The following is a 17,403-nucleotide window of genomic DNA, read 5'->3' as shown; positions in this document are numbered from 1 at the left end:
AAAGATATAGAGGAGAATAACCCTTGGTATTCAAATAGTCATAAGATCTGAAAACACGTGTATTATTTTATTTTTTACTGATTGAAAATGTACTTTATAACGGTATGTTCTCCCATAAAAGTTCATTTAAAAAAATCTCACAGTTTCTGTATACAAATAGAATTATTTTGCTAAATTAAATTCAGTTTTAATTTCAGAGACTGGTTATCCAGTTGGGAATTCTTTTGAAATTCTTTTACTCTTTTTACCAATTATTAAACCTTTTATCACATGGTAGCCCAGGACAAGGAGAAATGTGCATCTTCATAGAGCTGATTTATAATCATGTTCTTTAGATATGCAGTTACATGAGTTATTTATTTGGCCATCGTCATGGAATACCTAGTGAGGAGATACTTGAAGCCTGTATTCTAGACTTAAAATCTTTCACCAATGAATTCACTACTTAGAATTTTAAATAGTGTCTTCAAAAGTATTTTTTTCTGGTTTGTCATTGTGCATTAATTCTACAAAGGTAAGTAGGTGATATGGGAGATGTAAAGACCCTTGGTTCTTGCTCTCGGGGTTTCCTGTTTCCTAACTGGATTCCTGTGTGATGATAGATACATTTAGTTTCAGATTTCTCTCCAGTTAATGTTTTTAAATGTTAAATTTTTGTAGTTGTTTCTTGTGGGTTCAAAGGCACTTTATCATATATTATCAGTTTTTACTACTTTTTAATGCTTTGTTACAGTCATTTTGGTTTCTTTCTGCCCCCTTGGTGATCTCTTTCTTCACCATTTTTCTTTCCTTCGCTGAGCTTAAGTCACACTAGTCTTTCAGATTTTTATTATTTTTTTTTTAACATGCTTAAGATCTTTCCTTACTCAGGGCCTTTGCATGTGCTATACTCTGTGCTTGAAACACTCTTTTTCCTTAGAACTCTTAGAGTGGCTAGGTTCTTTTCTTTTGAGTCTTGTACCCCCAAAACATAGCACCTTAAAACAACGCACATTTATTATCATGGTATTTGTAGATTGCTGTTTCAAGAGGGTCTTAGTTAGGTGATTCATTCTCAGGGTTTCTTATGAGATTGCAGTCTAAGTGTTCGTCAGAGCTGCAGTCATCTGAAGGCTTGACAAGGGCTGGAGGATTCACTTCCAGGATGGCTCATTCTGGGGCTCTCAGAGTGAGTGGTCCAAGAGAGAGAACAAAGAGGACTTCTCACTGTCTTTTATGTTGTAGTCTCAGGAGCTAAATACTGTCACTTCTGCCACATTCTTTTTATTTTATTTTATTTTATTTTTATTTATTTTTTTGAGACGGAGTCTTGCTCTGTTGCACAGGCTGGATTGCAGTGGCATGAGCTTGGCTCACTGCAACCTCTACCTCCCAGGTTCAAGCAGTTCTCCTGCCTCAGCTTCCTGAGTAGCTGGGACTGTAGATTCATGCCACTACACCTGGCTAATTTTTGTATTTTTAGTAGAGACCGGGTTTCGTCATATTGGTCAGGCTGGTCTTGAACTCCTGACTTTGGGTGATCCACCCACCTCAGCCTTCCAAAGTGCTGGGATTACAGGCATGAGCCCCTGCACCCGGCCCATTCTAGTTTTTAAAAGCAAGTGAGTGGTGGAGCAGGGAGCTCCAAGAATCGATTATCTCCACAGAAGCAACTGTTAAGCTGGCAAAAACTGACAAATCAACTTTTGCATAACTCTGTAATCTGATAGAAAACTTACAGCATCCGGAAGACTGCCAGATTTTGGTAAGAAAACATTATGACATTTTTGCTTATATACCTAGTATCCTTTATTTTCTAGCTCAGCAGCAGCTATGGGGCCAGCAACCCATATTCCTGGTATAGCTCACTGGTGCCAGGAGGAGGACAATAAGAACCTTGTTCTGAAAAAAAAAAAAACTGTAGTTTTCATTTTGACCTGTCTGGTGGTTCCCTGAGGGACTGGTGCAGATACCTTTGTTCAGCTCCCCATGAGCTAGAGCAGCTTCCTGGTTGGTATCTGTCAACCATCTAAATCTGCTAGAGCTAGTAAACAAATTTGGCAAAGTTTCAGGGTACAGCATCAACCACAAAACTCGGTTGTATTTCTAGGCACCAGCAATGAAAAATGTAGAAAGGAATTTAAGTAAACAATGCCATTTATAATAGCATCCAAAAGAATGAAATACCTAAGGAATAAATTTAACCAAGGAGGTGAAAAACTTGTACAGTGAAAAGTACAAAACATTGCTAAAATAAAAGACCTAAATCAATAGAAAGATATCTTGTGTTCAGAGATTAGAAGACATCATATTGTGAAGATGGCAGTACTTCTCAAAGCAATTCAGATTATTTAAAGATCCATTTCCAAATTCCAGGTTATTTTTTGCAGAAGAGGAAAAGTCAGTGCTCAAATTCATATGGAATAAAAAGGGGCCCCAAATAGCCAAAACATACCAAAAAAGAAGAACCACGTTAGAAGACTCACACTTCCTGTTTTCAAAACTTAATATTAAGTTGCAGCGATCAAATCAGTGTAGTACTAGCTTAAGGATAGGTATGTAGACCAAGGGAATAGAAAGTCTGGAAATAAATCCATAAATCTATGGCCAACTGATTTTTAACAGAGTTGCTAAGACTATTTAATGGGAAAAGAACAATCTCTTCAACAAATGGTACTGGGACAGCTGGATAGCCACATGTAAAAGAATGAAGTTAGACCCCTGTGTCTTATCAAATACAGCAGGCTTTTAGTATAAGATCTGATTGGCTGGATCAGCAACCTAAATGTAAGAGCTAAAACTTTAAAACTCTTAGAAGAAAACATAGGGTTAGTCTTCATGACTTTGGATTTGTCAGTGAATTCTTAGAAAATGATCCTAAAGCAGAAGTAACAAAAGAAAAAAGATAAACTGAACTTCATCAAAATTAAACATTTTTGTGCATAAAAGAATAAATTATCAAGAAGTGAAAAGACAGCCTGTAGGATGAGAGAAAATATTTACAAATTATGCTTCTGATAAGGGTCTAGTATCCAAAATGTATAGAAGCTGGGTGCGGTGGCTCATGCCTGTAATACCAGCACTTTGGGAGGCTGAGATGGGTCGATCGCCCAAGCCCAGGAATTCAAGACTAGCTGGGCAACATAATGAGACCCTATCTGTTTAAAAAAAAAAAAAAAAAAAAAAAAAAAAAGGGAAAAAAGATAATAGAGAACTCTTACAACTTACAATTGAATTATAGGCAAATTGGTGGTTACCAGAGACCAGGACAGGACCCAATTGTGGTGGGCAGGGGGTGGGAAGGAGGGAAGGATGGAGAGCGACTCCTTAATGGGTAGAGTGTTTTCTTTTGAGGTGATGAAAATGTTGCGATACTAGATAGAGGAGATGGTTGCACATTGTGAATGTACTAAGTGCCACTTATTTGTATACTTTAAAATGGTTAATTTTTTGTATATGAAGTTCACCTCAATTGAAAAAAAAAGAAGTCACTAGGTCTGGCCTGCAATCAAGGCAGTAGGAATGAGGCTCCACCTTTCGAGGGGAGAATTGCCAAAGAATTTATGGTTATGTTTTAAAACTAGCTCAGACTATCCTCTGGCCGCACATTATTTACATTCCCTGCCCATGCAAAATACACGCACTATCCCATCTACCCTAAGTATTATTTCTTTACAATATCGGCTCAAAATCTAGAATGTCATCTTCTAAATTACATTGAGATAGAGATAATGTTCCTTAGGTCCAGTTCCTCTCAATCTGAAGACCTATAAACAAAAGAGAGAAGTTTCTTAACCCACCCCTACCGCCCTGAATAGCCGACATACAATGGTGGATCAGGCATAAAATTATATCACTGTGGGTAGTTCTGTTTAAAAAAACGGAAGACAGGAAGTGCACATGAGTGCATAGAAAACTTCCATAGCGGTTTTGGAATCCAGCCAAGCAAATGTTAGAAGTTTCTTCATTAAAACTAAGTTCTATTCCTATCTCAGCATAGGTTTTCATGACTCCTTTCTATGTTCTCTGTTTTTTGCTCTGCCCACTGAGTTCTTCCTTTTTCATGGAAGGTAGCCTGTATGTTGAGCTAGATAGTTTTGTGAGCCTGCTTCCTGTGGTTAGAAATTTTGGAGTCCAAAGCCCTCTTTCCATTTCATGCATCTCTGTGCTCTGCAGTCAATGCTGGTAGTGTTTCTGCCAAAAACACTTTGTGGGTCTCCTATAAATGAGATTTATAGGAACTTACTCCATTAGAATAATCTACACTCATAAATTTTGTTGAGATAATTGTTTCCCTAATTTTGGCCTTTTGAGATTGTGCAGGGACAATGCCTTTAAGCTTCTTAGAAGCCCTGTTATTTGAGGAACTGCATGGATCTCTCAGAAATCTTAAAGGATTTTACAGTCACCTTTTCAGCTTGATATTTTTACCATGATTTCCTTAATATTGCCTGGATTTGAGGTTTGCTTGGAAGCTGTCTCATAACTGTAGCATGGTTTGCTGTGTGTAGAGGCTGGAGATGTACAAAATCAACAAGTCTTTGGTCCCTCTTTTGTTTAATTGTCGTTTCTTAAGCTTATCTCTCTCCTTTTGTGTTTGATTATAGCAGCAGGAAGAAATCAGGCAACATCTTAAATGCTTTGCTAGACCACCCAGTTCATTAGGTACATTTTTTGCTTTTCCTGTTACTTTTCTGGTTCCTATAGTCAACAGTTGATATGGTTTGGCTGTGGCTCCACCCAAATTTCACCTTTAATTATAGTTCCCATAATCCCCATGTGTCGTGGTAGGTACCTGGTGGGAGGTAATTGAATCATGGGGGCAGTTACTCACATGCTGTTCTCATGATAATGAGTGAATTCTCATGAGGTCTGATGGTTTTATAAGGCACTTCTCTCTCCTGCTGCCCTTTGAAGAGCTGACTTCTGCCATGATTGTAAGTTTCCTGAAGCCTCCTCAGCCATGTGGAACTGTGAGTCAAGTAAGCCTCCTTTCTTTATAAATTACCCAGTCTCAGGTATTTATAGCAGCGTGAGAATGGACTAATACAGTAAATTGGTATGGTAGTGGGGTGCTGCTGTAAAGGACTTGCCTTGTCTCAGATGAGACTTTGGACTTGTACTTTTGAGTTAATGCTGGAATGAGCTAAGACTTTGGGGGACTGTTGCAAAGGCATGATTGTGTTTTGAAATGTGAGGACATGAGATTTGGGAGGGGGCAGGGGCAGAATGATATGGTTTGGCTGTGTTGCTACCCACATCTCCTCTTGAACTGTAGTTCCCATATTCCTCATATGTCGTGGGAGGGACCTGGTGGGAGGTAATTGAATCAGGGAATAACCACCCGATTCTTGTGATAATGAATGAGTTCTCAGGAGATCTGATGGTTTTATAAGGGGCTTTCCCTGCTTTGCTCAGCAGTTCTCTCTCCTGCTGCCCTGTGAAGAGGTGCTTTCTGCTGTGATTTTAAGTTTCCTGAGGCCTCCCCAGCCATGTGGAATTATGAATCAATTAAACCTCTTTTCTTTATAAATTACTCAGGTATTCCTTCATTGCAGTGTGAGAATGGACTAATACAACAATGTTTCTAAATTTTCTGCCACCACGTAAGAATCTCCTTTTCTCCAGCTTTCTAATATTTCCCTTACCTTCCTGAAACTTTCTTAAAAGCTATCAGGCTTCTAATAGTTTTTTCATGACTCTTCAGGCTCTTACTAAAACTGTCTTCAAAGTGCTTCTAGCTTCTGCCCACTGCTTAGTTTCAAATCCAACAACACCAAGTCGTTTTAGGTATATGTTACTAAGTCCTATCCATATTCAAGGTGAGGGGAATTAGTTTTTGCTTTTTGAGGGAGAACTGAAAATATTGTGAGCACTTAAAAATTATGTCAGGTTTTTATGATTTTTTTTTTCCCTGAATAAACATTTATTCTCTGGGGCAAAGCTTAGTGTTTCTGGGTAAAACTCTTATGGTCTTTTTACTGAAATTATAAGAAAAAAGTAAAAAGTTTGGAGAGTCACACATTGAGCAATATTCACATGCTTTGCTTCAGATTATTTTTTCAGGCAGTACCTTCCATTTTGAGGTCATTTTATTAGATGTTGCCCTGCATGGAAAACATACATACGTACACACATACATTCTCACAAGCACTTAAAAGAATGAGATAGGCAGAATGAATCTGAAGTCTTTCTACAGTTAATGTATATCCTGCATTGCCATTTAGTTTTAGCAACTTTTTTTTTTTTTTTTGAGACGGAGTCTCGCTCTGTCACCCAGGCTGGAGTGCAGTGGCCGGATCTCAGCTCACTGCAAGCTCCGCCTCCCGGGTTCACGCCATTCTCCTGCCTCAGCCTCCCGAGTAGCTGGGACTACAGGCGCCCGCCACCTCGCCCGGCTAGTTTTTTGTATTTTTTAGTAGAGACGGGGTTTCGCCATGTTAGCCAGGATGGTCTCGATCTCTTGACCTCGTGATCCGCCCGTCTCGGCCTCCCAAAGTGCTGGGATTACAGGCTTGAGCCACCGCACCCGGCCTAGTTTTAGCAACTTTTAAAATTAGTAGATATAATTTCTCAGGAAAGTTTATCCACATTGAAGGCTCAGAATCTTACATAGTTTATATCATTTATTCCTTTGGGATTCTTTTGTGAATTGGCTTAAATTGGATTACATATACAGTTTTAAATAAAACAGCTAATTTATCATAGACTACACATCTCTTGATGTTCAGTAGGCCAATTTATTTCATTGAAGTGATACTCTTTTTTTCATAAAAATAAAATATTTTTTATAAAATTTACATTAATTTTTGACTAAATGAACACAAAGTTTAATCTAAGTTGTGTATATAAAAAGCAGGCATACAGGATTTGTTCAGTTAATACTAGTTTATCCTTAGTACTCAAAGTGTAAGCATGCAATTTGGTAATTTGGTATTTACACAACAAGCACTATTCATTCTTATGTATTTCTTGAATTTAGTTGATGATTTTTAACATACTAATTTGTAAGTTTGCTGGTATGGCTTATTGAAATATTATACAGGTACTTGAATAAGTTTTTAAATATTTATACAGTAAAAGAGTACTTGTTTTTAAATAAAACAGCAAAGCAAATGTTCTACATGTGGTACATTGGATGATGATTTTCAAAGCAGAATGATGTTAATTGAATTTATAAGATAAGGCACAGAATGCAGCATTGACATGCTATTTTTAAAGTACTTTAAAAGATTGATAAGGAGTTTAGAAGAATTGCTTTGTCACTGGAGCTCAGACATTTCTTAGGGATTACAGTGTTAAGTAAAATACAAGGAGTTAAATGGGTGTAGAAGAATTTTAAGTGAAATGTTGAGCAAAAAATGGGATACTTTTTGATGTTAAGCTTGAATGAAATCTTTTCACTTTTATGCATGTATCAGGTCCTTTACTTTTATCTAAAGAAAGGTGTTATTTGACTTCGTATTAGCTTATTAATGACTCAAAGAAAAGAAGTCTAATTGGTCTTAGACTATGTCTTAGAGCTTCTATCCTTGGAAAAGAAATGAGGACTTTCTGGTGGCCTCTTATGGTCTGAACTCAGAGCTGTTCAGGTTGGTTGTGGTCCTTAATGTCTGAATAATGGCATATTCCCTTTAAACGTGCTTCACTAAAGCAGTTGATTCTCAGCATGGGTATGGGGAGAAATGCCAGGGTGCTTTGAATAACCCATTCCCCTCAGGTGGTGATACAGTTTCAGGTGAGCATTTCTTAGACAGAAACTCCCCCTCCCCTTCCCTTCTTTCTCCTTACCCCTATTCAATAGGGAGCTTCAAAAGTCTGCCTTCTTCTTTTTTTTTTTTTTTTTTTTTTTTTGAGATGGAGTCTCACTCTGTTGCCCAGGCTGGAGTGCAGTGGTGTGATCTCAGCTCACTGCAACCTCTGCCTCCTGGGTTCAAGCGATTCTTCTGCCTCAGCCTCCCAGGTAGCTAGGGTTACAGGCGCGTGCCACCATGCCCAACTAATTTTTGTATTTTTAGTAGAGACAAGGTTTTGCCATGTTGGCCAGGCTGGTCTTGAACTCCTGACCTCAAGTGATCCACCTGCCTCAGCCTCCCAAAGTGCTGGGATTACAGGCCTGAGCTGTTTCTGGCCAAAAATCTACCTTTTGAGAACCTTTTGAATTAGGTAAAGAACAGAACAGCAACAGAATTAGCCCAGGTCAGTCCAGAAGCCTGTAATGTACTTAGTTGATAAAAGGGAGGTTGCATTATCTAAAAATAGATCAGACTATCTGAATGTGAATTCTAGTTCTGTTCCCAAATAACTTTATGTCTTTGGGCAGGTTACTTAACCTCTCTAATTCAGTTTTACCATCTGCAAATAGAGTTGTTATGAGGGTATAATTTTATATATATATATATATATATATATGCACTTAGAATAATGTTTTGCACATAGTATGCTCAATAAAGTTTAGCTTTTGTTTTTATTAATGCCACTACTTACACCATCACTACTGCTGTTGTAACATTTTGGCCAGGTTTTTTTGTTGTTGTTGTTATTGTTCTGTTTGTTTAGTTTTCAGGGTTTTTTTGGTGGTTGCCCCTACTGGTTTTGCCCTACCTTGTGGCCACCAAAATAACATTACTGATCTGGTATGAACCGATACAGATTCAATTTTTAAAAAAACATTTTAAAACAAATTTTAGCTGGCAAATATGTTTGGAAGAGTTGGTAGATATTTTTATAAACCTAGTTTTAAAATTAAAAATAAATATATTTGGGCCAGGCACAGTGGGTCGCGCCTGTAATCCCAGCAGTTTGGGAGACCAAGACAGGCTGATTGCTTGAGCCCGGGAGTTGAAGACCAGCCTGGGCAACATGGTGAAACCCTGTCTCTACAAAAAAAAATTGTTTTTTAAACCCACAAAATTAGCCAGGCTTGGTGATGCATGCCTGTAGTCCCAGCTATTTGGGAGCCTGAGGTGGGAGGATGGTTTGAGCCTGGGCAGTTGAGGCTGCAGTAAGCCATGATCATGCCACTGGACTCCAGCCTTTCTCTCTCTGTATCTCTAAAAAGAAAAAACATATATATATATTTATATATTATATATTTATATTTTTACAATATATATTTTTATATTTTTTATTTTTATTAATATATAATATATATTTGTTCTTTACTGGTTTTCCTTAAATATATGTGTATATATGTATATTTGTATACATATATTTGAAAGTATGTGCAAATATACATACACACACACACACATATATATATATTTTTTTTTTTGAGGAAAACCAGTAAAGAACATTTACTTATTCCTTTACATGGTAAAAAGTAAATTTTATTTAATAAGAAATAGTTCAGATGAAATTATTGATGACAAATTGAAACCTTGTAAAAGAATTGATTACTTGTTATTTCTAATTTTTCCTGTGTAATCACAATTAAAACAAATTCTTATATAGTTATAACTGTGTAAATACTGTTCACTTATCTCATATTATGATTACATGTTATTTCTTTTTGTGACTTTCTGAACCAATAATTGTCTCGGTTTTTGTTACTGTTGTGGTTTTTATAGTTTTCTAATCACTAAGTTTGTTCCCCAATGCTATATTCCCAGACTCTCTGCTGGAGCTCTGAACTCCTCTGTGTATGTTCAAACACAATTTATTAATACCGTACTTTTTTTTTTTTATTGATTCATGCCTTCTCTAGTCTTCTGTCCTCTACTAATCTGAACTAATTGCTCTTTAGGAGTGTTGAGCAGCTGTCATCCTAAGACTTCCTTTCAACATCAACCTGTGGAATGTCCTCTTTTTTTCTTCTGTAATCTCTTTATTCCTAGATGTTGTCTTCTGTCTTTCTTGTTTCACATCCTTGTTTTTATGTATCATATCTCCCAGTAGCTTCCTGACAGCAGTTGTTTTCAGTCCTTACATATCTGACCATGTCTTTATTGTACATTTACCCTTAATTGATTGATTGATTGAGTGTAAAATTTTGGATTGAAAATAACTTTCTTTTATAATTTTGAAAACCTTGCTCTTTTTCCTTGCTCAGCAATAGTGCTGATGAGAAGATAGATGCCATTCTGATACCTGATTCTTTGAATGTTTGAATGTGGGAGTTTTTTGGATCCTTACATTGTCCCTGTTATTTAAAACTTTCCTAATAATGTGCCTTGGTGTACATCTTTTCCCCATTCATCGTATGGAATGTCTTTTGACTTTTTAAATCTGGAAACACCCTTCAGTTCTGTGTGATTTCATGTTTGCTATTTCTGGATAATTTTCACTGTCTCTCCTCTTTTCTCTCTCTGGATCTCCTTTTATTTGGTTGTTGAACCTCTTAGGTTAGTCTTTCAATTATCTTTTCTGTTTCCTTTTCCCTCTTTTTTTGTTCTTCTCAGATTGCCTGAAGTTTATCTTCCACACTTGCTATTTTTTCATATTAGATATTTAATATCTAAGATAGCTTTCTCTTCTACGTTATTATTTCCTTATTATTATTTTGAGTTTTCTTTTGTTCCCTGCCTTGTCTGTGTTTCTTTTGTGTTTGTTTTGATCTCTGACATTTCATTTTATGGGCTTTCTTCAAATGTATTGGGATTATATTTGAGAGAAGCACTAAAATTACCTCTGGCAGCTCTGTGTATAAGAGTGGAACTAGTCGACCAGCAAATCTTGCTGTAAAAGATGGTAGGGTTCACTACTCTGAATTCACATGCTGCTTGTGACTTTTCTCTTTGCAAGCTTAAGTTTTATTTTTGGTCTGCTGAGTTAGCTACTTACCTATTTATCTGTTTTCTAACTTCCAAACATTTTTTCTAGCTTCCACATTTTTGACATCTCCTATATGCTGTTGTCTATTCCCCTGTGCTGTTTGTCTTTTTGGGTTTATTCTGTGACTTTGTTGTAGTTTTGAGAGGGTTTTGCGAGGGAAGGTGTAAACCCGTGTTCTAATCTCCGTTTTGATGGGAGCTCCTGCCGTTCATAATTTCTTGGAGTGTTCTAAAATTGTAATTTTTATTTTATTTTTAAAATCTATCTATCTATCTATCTATCTATCTATCTATCTATCTATCTATCTATGAATGACAGTCTCACTCTGTTGCTCAGGCTGGAGTGCAGTGGTGCAGTCTCAGCTCACTGCAGCCTCCACCTCCTGGGTTCAAGCAATTCTCTTGCCTCAGTCTCCTGACTAGCTGGGATTATAGGTGCCTGCCACCATGCCTGCGTAATTTTTGTACTCTTAGTAGAGATGAGATTTCACCATGTTGGCCAGACAGGTCTTGAACTCCTGACCTCAAGTGATCTGCCCGTCTTGGCCTCCCAAAGTGCTGGGATTACAGGTGTGAGCCACCATGCCTGGCCTAAAATTGTAATTTTTGATATTGAGTTTGTAATATGATCTCTTTATAAATCTATAAAACCCTTAATATATTTCAGACTCCTTGAGTGCCCATAAATTAGAACAATTCAAAGAAAAAAATCATAGTTTGTTCAATTCTGATTTGTTTTAGAGAAGTTGTCAAACAAAGTGACAAGCAGGGAAGGGAAAACTTCTGTAAGGTAGCATTACAAGGAATCACGACAATTAAAGCAACTCATACCCAAATTTTTAGTTGATTAGAATAGAAGTAAATGGTCCAGGCACAATGGCTCATGCCTGTAGTCCTAGCGCTTTCAGAGGCCAAGGCAGGTGGATAGCTTAAGCTCAGGAGTTCAAGACCAGCCTAAGCAACATGGTGAAACCCCATCTCTACAAAAAATACAAAAATTAGCCAGGCATGGTGGTGCTCACCTGTAGTCCCAGCTACTCAGGAGGGTGAGGTGGAAGGATTGCTTGAGCCCAGGAGGCAGAGGTTGCATTGAGTCGAGATTGCACCACTGCAGAGCTAGACCCTGTCTCAACAACACAACGAAAAGAATAGACATAAATGATACTTTTCTTTTTCTTAACCACTGGGTCTTTTACAATAATTTTGTCGACGTGGTGGAACAAAAGTACAATCTTTGGCCCCTCCTTATCTAATTGATACTGTGCTTGACCTAACATCTGTATCTGTTAAGTCAAGGTTGTTGCTTTGCAACCTCTTGTTATTTGTGTTCACAACTTAGCTTGGTTACCTTTGGCCCATGAAACTTTCTGGTTCTTTTTTTTTTTTCTTTAGCTTTAGTTTGAGGGATTCATTTGGCCTTTACCTACTTAGTTGTGGTACTGGGGAGTTGACTTTCTTTTAGGATATGACAGAAAGTTTTAGATGGATATTTTGGTGTCCCAGTTGTTTTCAGTGAAATTTTTCTCCATTCTGTTTTCTCCTTTTTGATTATTTCATGGCTGAAAGGTTTTTTCAGCATGGTGAGAGATCTGTATTGCCAACTTTTGCTTCTGATTTATTTTCAGCCCAGAGGACCTGTATTCTCTGGCAGCTTTTACTGTAGCTGTTTCCAATCCAGACTCTGGATTGATCCTTAAGCAGTGACGGAGCAAATATAACACAGAGCAAGTTTAGCATTGGACCACTGACAAATTTCATAAAGCTAACTTTTTAGATAATGTAAATAAAATTTTTTCTCTGATTTCAAAATTTCAGTACTGAAATTCACTGCTACATTAAGGGAGAGATTTATATTTCACATCAAGTATTGATACTTGGGTCTATTGTGTGTGGATCCTGTATTCTTAACATAATTTTCAGAGAATTTATGGGTTATAACAATATAAACAAAAAATTTCCAAATTTAATTTACTTTTTTCTAGTTTGGCTTATTGTAGTTGGGGAAATATTAGGGGCCTAAAATTAAATTGCCATTTTCATCAATTTATAGTGTAGCTTTTAAAAAGGAAATGGTATATGATAACCATTACAAGATGTGTTGGTTTTTAAAATTTTAATGCGTACACCTGTGCCCTGGGTAGCTATTATAAACAAACCTTTTAAAATATTTTTTATTCAAGAAAAGTATGGAGCATGATTGGAAATAGTACCTTATGAATTTGATTTTTTATACCTATTATAGGAAAAGCTTGTCTGATGAGAATGTATCTTGACAAATTGACATGTTTTGATAGGTGCTGAGGTAATTGTACAGATTTCTAAAATTAAACAAATCTCAAACAGATTTCTGTAGAAGGTTAATCCAATATCAAAGTTGTTGTGTTAGTTTAAGCATTGCTAACTATGACAAAGATCTTCTTTTGGCATTTCTAAGCATGTGATGTAAATTAGGTGTTGAGATGGGTCAACTGTATTACATAGTAAGAATTTTGTTTTCTGGATATTAGTGGAAGATATTCCCAAATCTTTAGTATGAGTTGATTAAATAATATATCTGTTTGTTCATATTTGCTGTTAACTCTTGAATTGCTTATGGCAAGTCTACCTTTAAAGAATATATGTTGACAAAATTGCTCTTTCTATGCAATAAAGCTTCAAAATGCAACATTTTGTTGTTACCAAGGAGCATTCTACAGTAGTGTTGTGTATGATGTAGAGCAAACTTATGGGAATTGTCTCTTCCATATGAAAGTTTAAAATATATTATTGAATAAAAGATGCTATTTTGAAAATAGAATGCACTTAAGTGCATTTTTTAAAAGCATATACATATTGAAATTTGTAAAATATTTAAAAAATACTCTGAAAAGAGACTGCAAAAAATTTTTTGGTGAAGTAATAGAATACAGAGTTCTTGTCAGTATAAAAATTGTAGATATTAATCTCTTAAAGTTTATATGCTTTATTACCTGTAATAGAAATGTGATTCTTTGGGATTTGTGATACTCAATATAATATGTAAAATATTTAATAAATTGCTAGATCATTTGAGCTTTCTCGTGGTGGCTGTGGTGGCTTTTGGCAAAAACAAACAAAAAGCAATGCTTGATTTTTATTCTGGGAAATTTCTCACTTAATTGTTATAGGCTAGGGCCTAGGCATCAGGATTTTTAAAAAACCTTCCTAGCAGATTCCAATGTGTGGCCTGGGTGAGAACCTTTGACTTATGAGTTGTAGTGCTGGGCCTTGTGGTGAAACAGATAATAAATATTTGCTCAAATTAAGAAGCAAAGGATTTTCTCAATTTTTAAAGTTAACTTTTTATTTTTAAATAGTTTTAGATTTATAGAAGAAATACAAAAATAGAGAGTTTCCATATGCCTCCCACATTCAGTTTCCCCTGTTATTAACATCTTATATTCGTATGATACATTTGTCTAAATAATGAACCAATATTAATACAGATTTGAAACTAAAGTGCCTATTCTTTTCAGATTTACTTAGTTTTTACCTAATGTTCTTTTTGTGTTTTAGGACCCATCAAGATGCAGTATTACATTTAGTCATCATGTCTCCTTAGGCTTCTCTTTTTTTAAAAAACAAAAATTGATACATAACAATTATACATATTTACAGGGTAAAGTGTGATGCTTTGATACATGTATATAATGTGTAAAAATCAAATCAGAATATTTAGCATTTCCATCACCTCATGCATTTATCATTTATTTGTGGTAAGAACATTCAAAATCTTCTACCATTTTGAAATATACAATACTGCTGACCATAGTCACTGTACTATGCAGTAGAACACCAGAAATTATTCCTCCTAACTGTAATTTTGTATTTATTGACCCATCTCTCCCTACCACCCCCAGCCTCCACAAGCCTCCCCTACCTCTGGAAAACACCATTTCTACTCTCTACTGCCATGAGATCAGCTTCTTTAGTCTTTCTGCGCTTGGCTAATTTCACATGGTGTATATACCATAAAAACGAATGCAATTTTGTCATTTGTGGCAAACATGTATTTCCCTGGAGGATGTTAAATGATATAAGCCATGCACAGAAAGGGTTCATGATGTCGCAGCTTCTCAGAATGTCCTTGTTTTTGATGACTTTGAGAGTTTTGGGTAATAATGGTTAGATATTTTGTAGAATATCCTTCAATTGGGATTTTTTTTCTAATGATGAGACTAAGCTTACTGGTTTTTGAGAAGACCCAGAGATAAATTAAGTCTCATCACATCAAGAGTAAATTATTCTGTCAACATGACTTACCACTGTTGATGTTAACCAGGATCACCTGACTGAGGTAGCATGTCACATTTCTTTACAGTAAAATATTCTTTCTTCCTTTTCATACTGTACTCTTTGGAAGGAAGTCACAGTACACAGCTCATATTTAAGAAGTGGGGGGTTATGCTCAACTTTCTTGAGGACTGAGTATTTAGAATTTTTTCTATACAGGATATTTGTCTGTTCTCCCCATTTATTCAATCATTTGCATCAATATTGACTCACGGTTATTAGTTTATATTTTGGATTATAGTCCAATGCTACTATGTTTATTTATTTATTTTGCTCAAATTGTTCCAGCTTTGGCCATTGGGAACCTTTTGATTTTACTCCTTTGTCCCTATGACATATCCCCATCATTGTGGGGTTTTGTTTTGTTTTTAGCACTTTCTTACTCTCTGACACTATAAGATATTCTAGGCTCATATTGTATATTTCCTGTTCCAGTCCTAGAATAAGGAGCCTACTTCCTTTTTACTGGAAAACTGTAGGAAATAAAGATTGAATTCCAGGGGGACTTTTTTTTACTGTGGGATGTTGTTGCTTCTGTGCCCTCTCAGCTTACGAGGCAAGGAGATATGTGTGTATACTAACCTGTGTATATACACATTTATAACTACATATGTAGGCACCTGTGTGTGTGTGTGTGTGTGTGTGTGTATATATGTATGTGTATACATCTGTATCTGTATTAAACTAAACATTAATTTATACTGATGTGTCTGACTCTAATCCATTATTATTCTAGGTGGGTCCTCTTGCTTGTTTATAACCTACAACTCCAGTGGTGAGAAACCTGGCTCCCATCATTCATTTACTAAGTTTTTCAACTCCAGTATACATGTCTAGTGGTTTCAGAATTCTTAACCCATGTGGAAAACATGGAAAACAACATTATCAGTTGCAGTGCTTATGTATCATTCCTTTTGTCTTTAGTCTAACAGAATTCACAGTTCACTTACTCCAAAGTTACTTAGGTTAATACCTTTTCTTCTCACCCCCTTCAGTGAAGTTGTTTCAATACATTTTTAATACAGTTACTTTTTTTTTTTTGCCACAATTCTACATTTCACCCTGGGATCCCCTGACCTCCTAAATTATTGTTTTAAATTTTGCATACTTTAGGTTCACTCTTTTTGTTGTTGTTGTCGTTGTTGCTTTTGAGACTGGGTCTCTCTCTTTCACCCAAGCTAAAGTTCAGTGGCACAAACATAGCTCACTGTCTTGAACTCCTGGGCTGAAGTGATCCTCCTGCCTCAGCCTCCCAAGTAGCTGGGACTACAGGCAGGCACCACCAGGCCTGGCTAATTTTTTTAATTTTTTGTAGAGACAGAGGTCTTACTGTGTGCTCAGGCTGATCTAGAACTCCTGGTCTCAAGGGATCCTCCTGCCTCAGTAGGTTCACTCTTTATGATGTAAAGTTTTGACAAATGCATGGTATTAGGCATCAAAATGATACATATGATACACTGTAGTGTCAAACAGAACAGTTTCATCACTCTTAAAAAAATCCGTTGTGCTTCACATAATCAACTCTCCCCCACCGCCCTTTCAACCACTGATCTGTTTACCATTTACAGTTTCGGCTTTTCCAGGATATCATATAATTGGAATCATATATTATGCAGCCTTTTCAGACTGGCTTTTTTCACTTAACAGTATGTTTTTTGTAACAGTCATCCATGTTTTTTTTGTGTGTGGCTTAAAACCCCATTTTATCACTGAATAGTATTACATTGCATAGATACACCACAGTTCATTTATCCATTAACTTATTGAAGGCCATCTTCAATGGTTGCTTACTAGTTTGGGGCAGTTATTAGTAAATAAAGCTGCTGTATACATTCATATGCTGGCTTTTATGTGGATATAAGTTTTCAGGTACATTGAGTAAGTATCTAGGATCATAGTTGCTGGATCTTATGATATGTTCAGCTTAGTAAGAAACTGTCAAACTTTTCCAAAGTTGCATCATTTTATATTCCTAGTAACCAAGGAAGGAGAGTTTCTGTTGCTGTGCACCAGCGGTTTGTATGGTCAGGGTTTTTGTTTGTTTGCTTTTGCATTTTAACCATTCTAAAAGGTGTTTAGTGGTATCTTGTTTTAATTTGCAATTCCTTAGTGATGAAGATGCTGGGCATCTTTTTATATGCTTATTTGCCATTTATATATCTTTGGCAAAGTGAATGTTCAATACTTTTCCCCATTTTTAAATTGTGTTGTATGTTTTCTTATTGTCAATTTTTAAGAGTTCTTTGTGTATTTTGGATATGAGTCCTTTATAAAGTATGTATTTAACAAATGTTTTCTCCCATTTTTAGTTTGTCTTTTCATTCTTTAACAGTGTCTTTCA

At 36.2% G+C, this 17,403-nt stretch overlaps 1 protein-coding gene across 3 annotated transcripts in view; it reads left to right on the top strand.

Annotated features, from left to right (window-relative positions):
* STK3 (serine/threonine kinase 3) overlaps positions 1-17,403 on the top strand; it is a 339,589-nt gene that overhangs the window by 209,483 nt on the left and 112,703 nt on the right. The window lies entirely within an intron of this gene.

The sequence above is a fragment of the Papio anubis genome, chromosome 8, assembly GCF_008728515.1.
Source record: "Papio anubis isolate 15944 chromosome 8, Panubis1.0, whole genome shotgun sequence".
Taxonomy (NCBI): Eukaryota; Metazoa; Chordata; class Mammalia; order Primates; family Cercopithecidae; genus Papio; species Papio anubis.
This window is presented reverse-complemented; position numbering and strand designations above follow the sequence as displayed.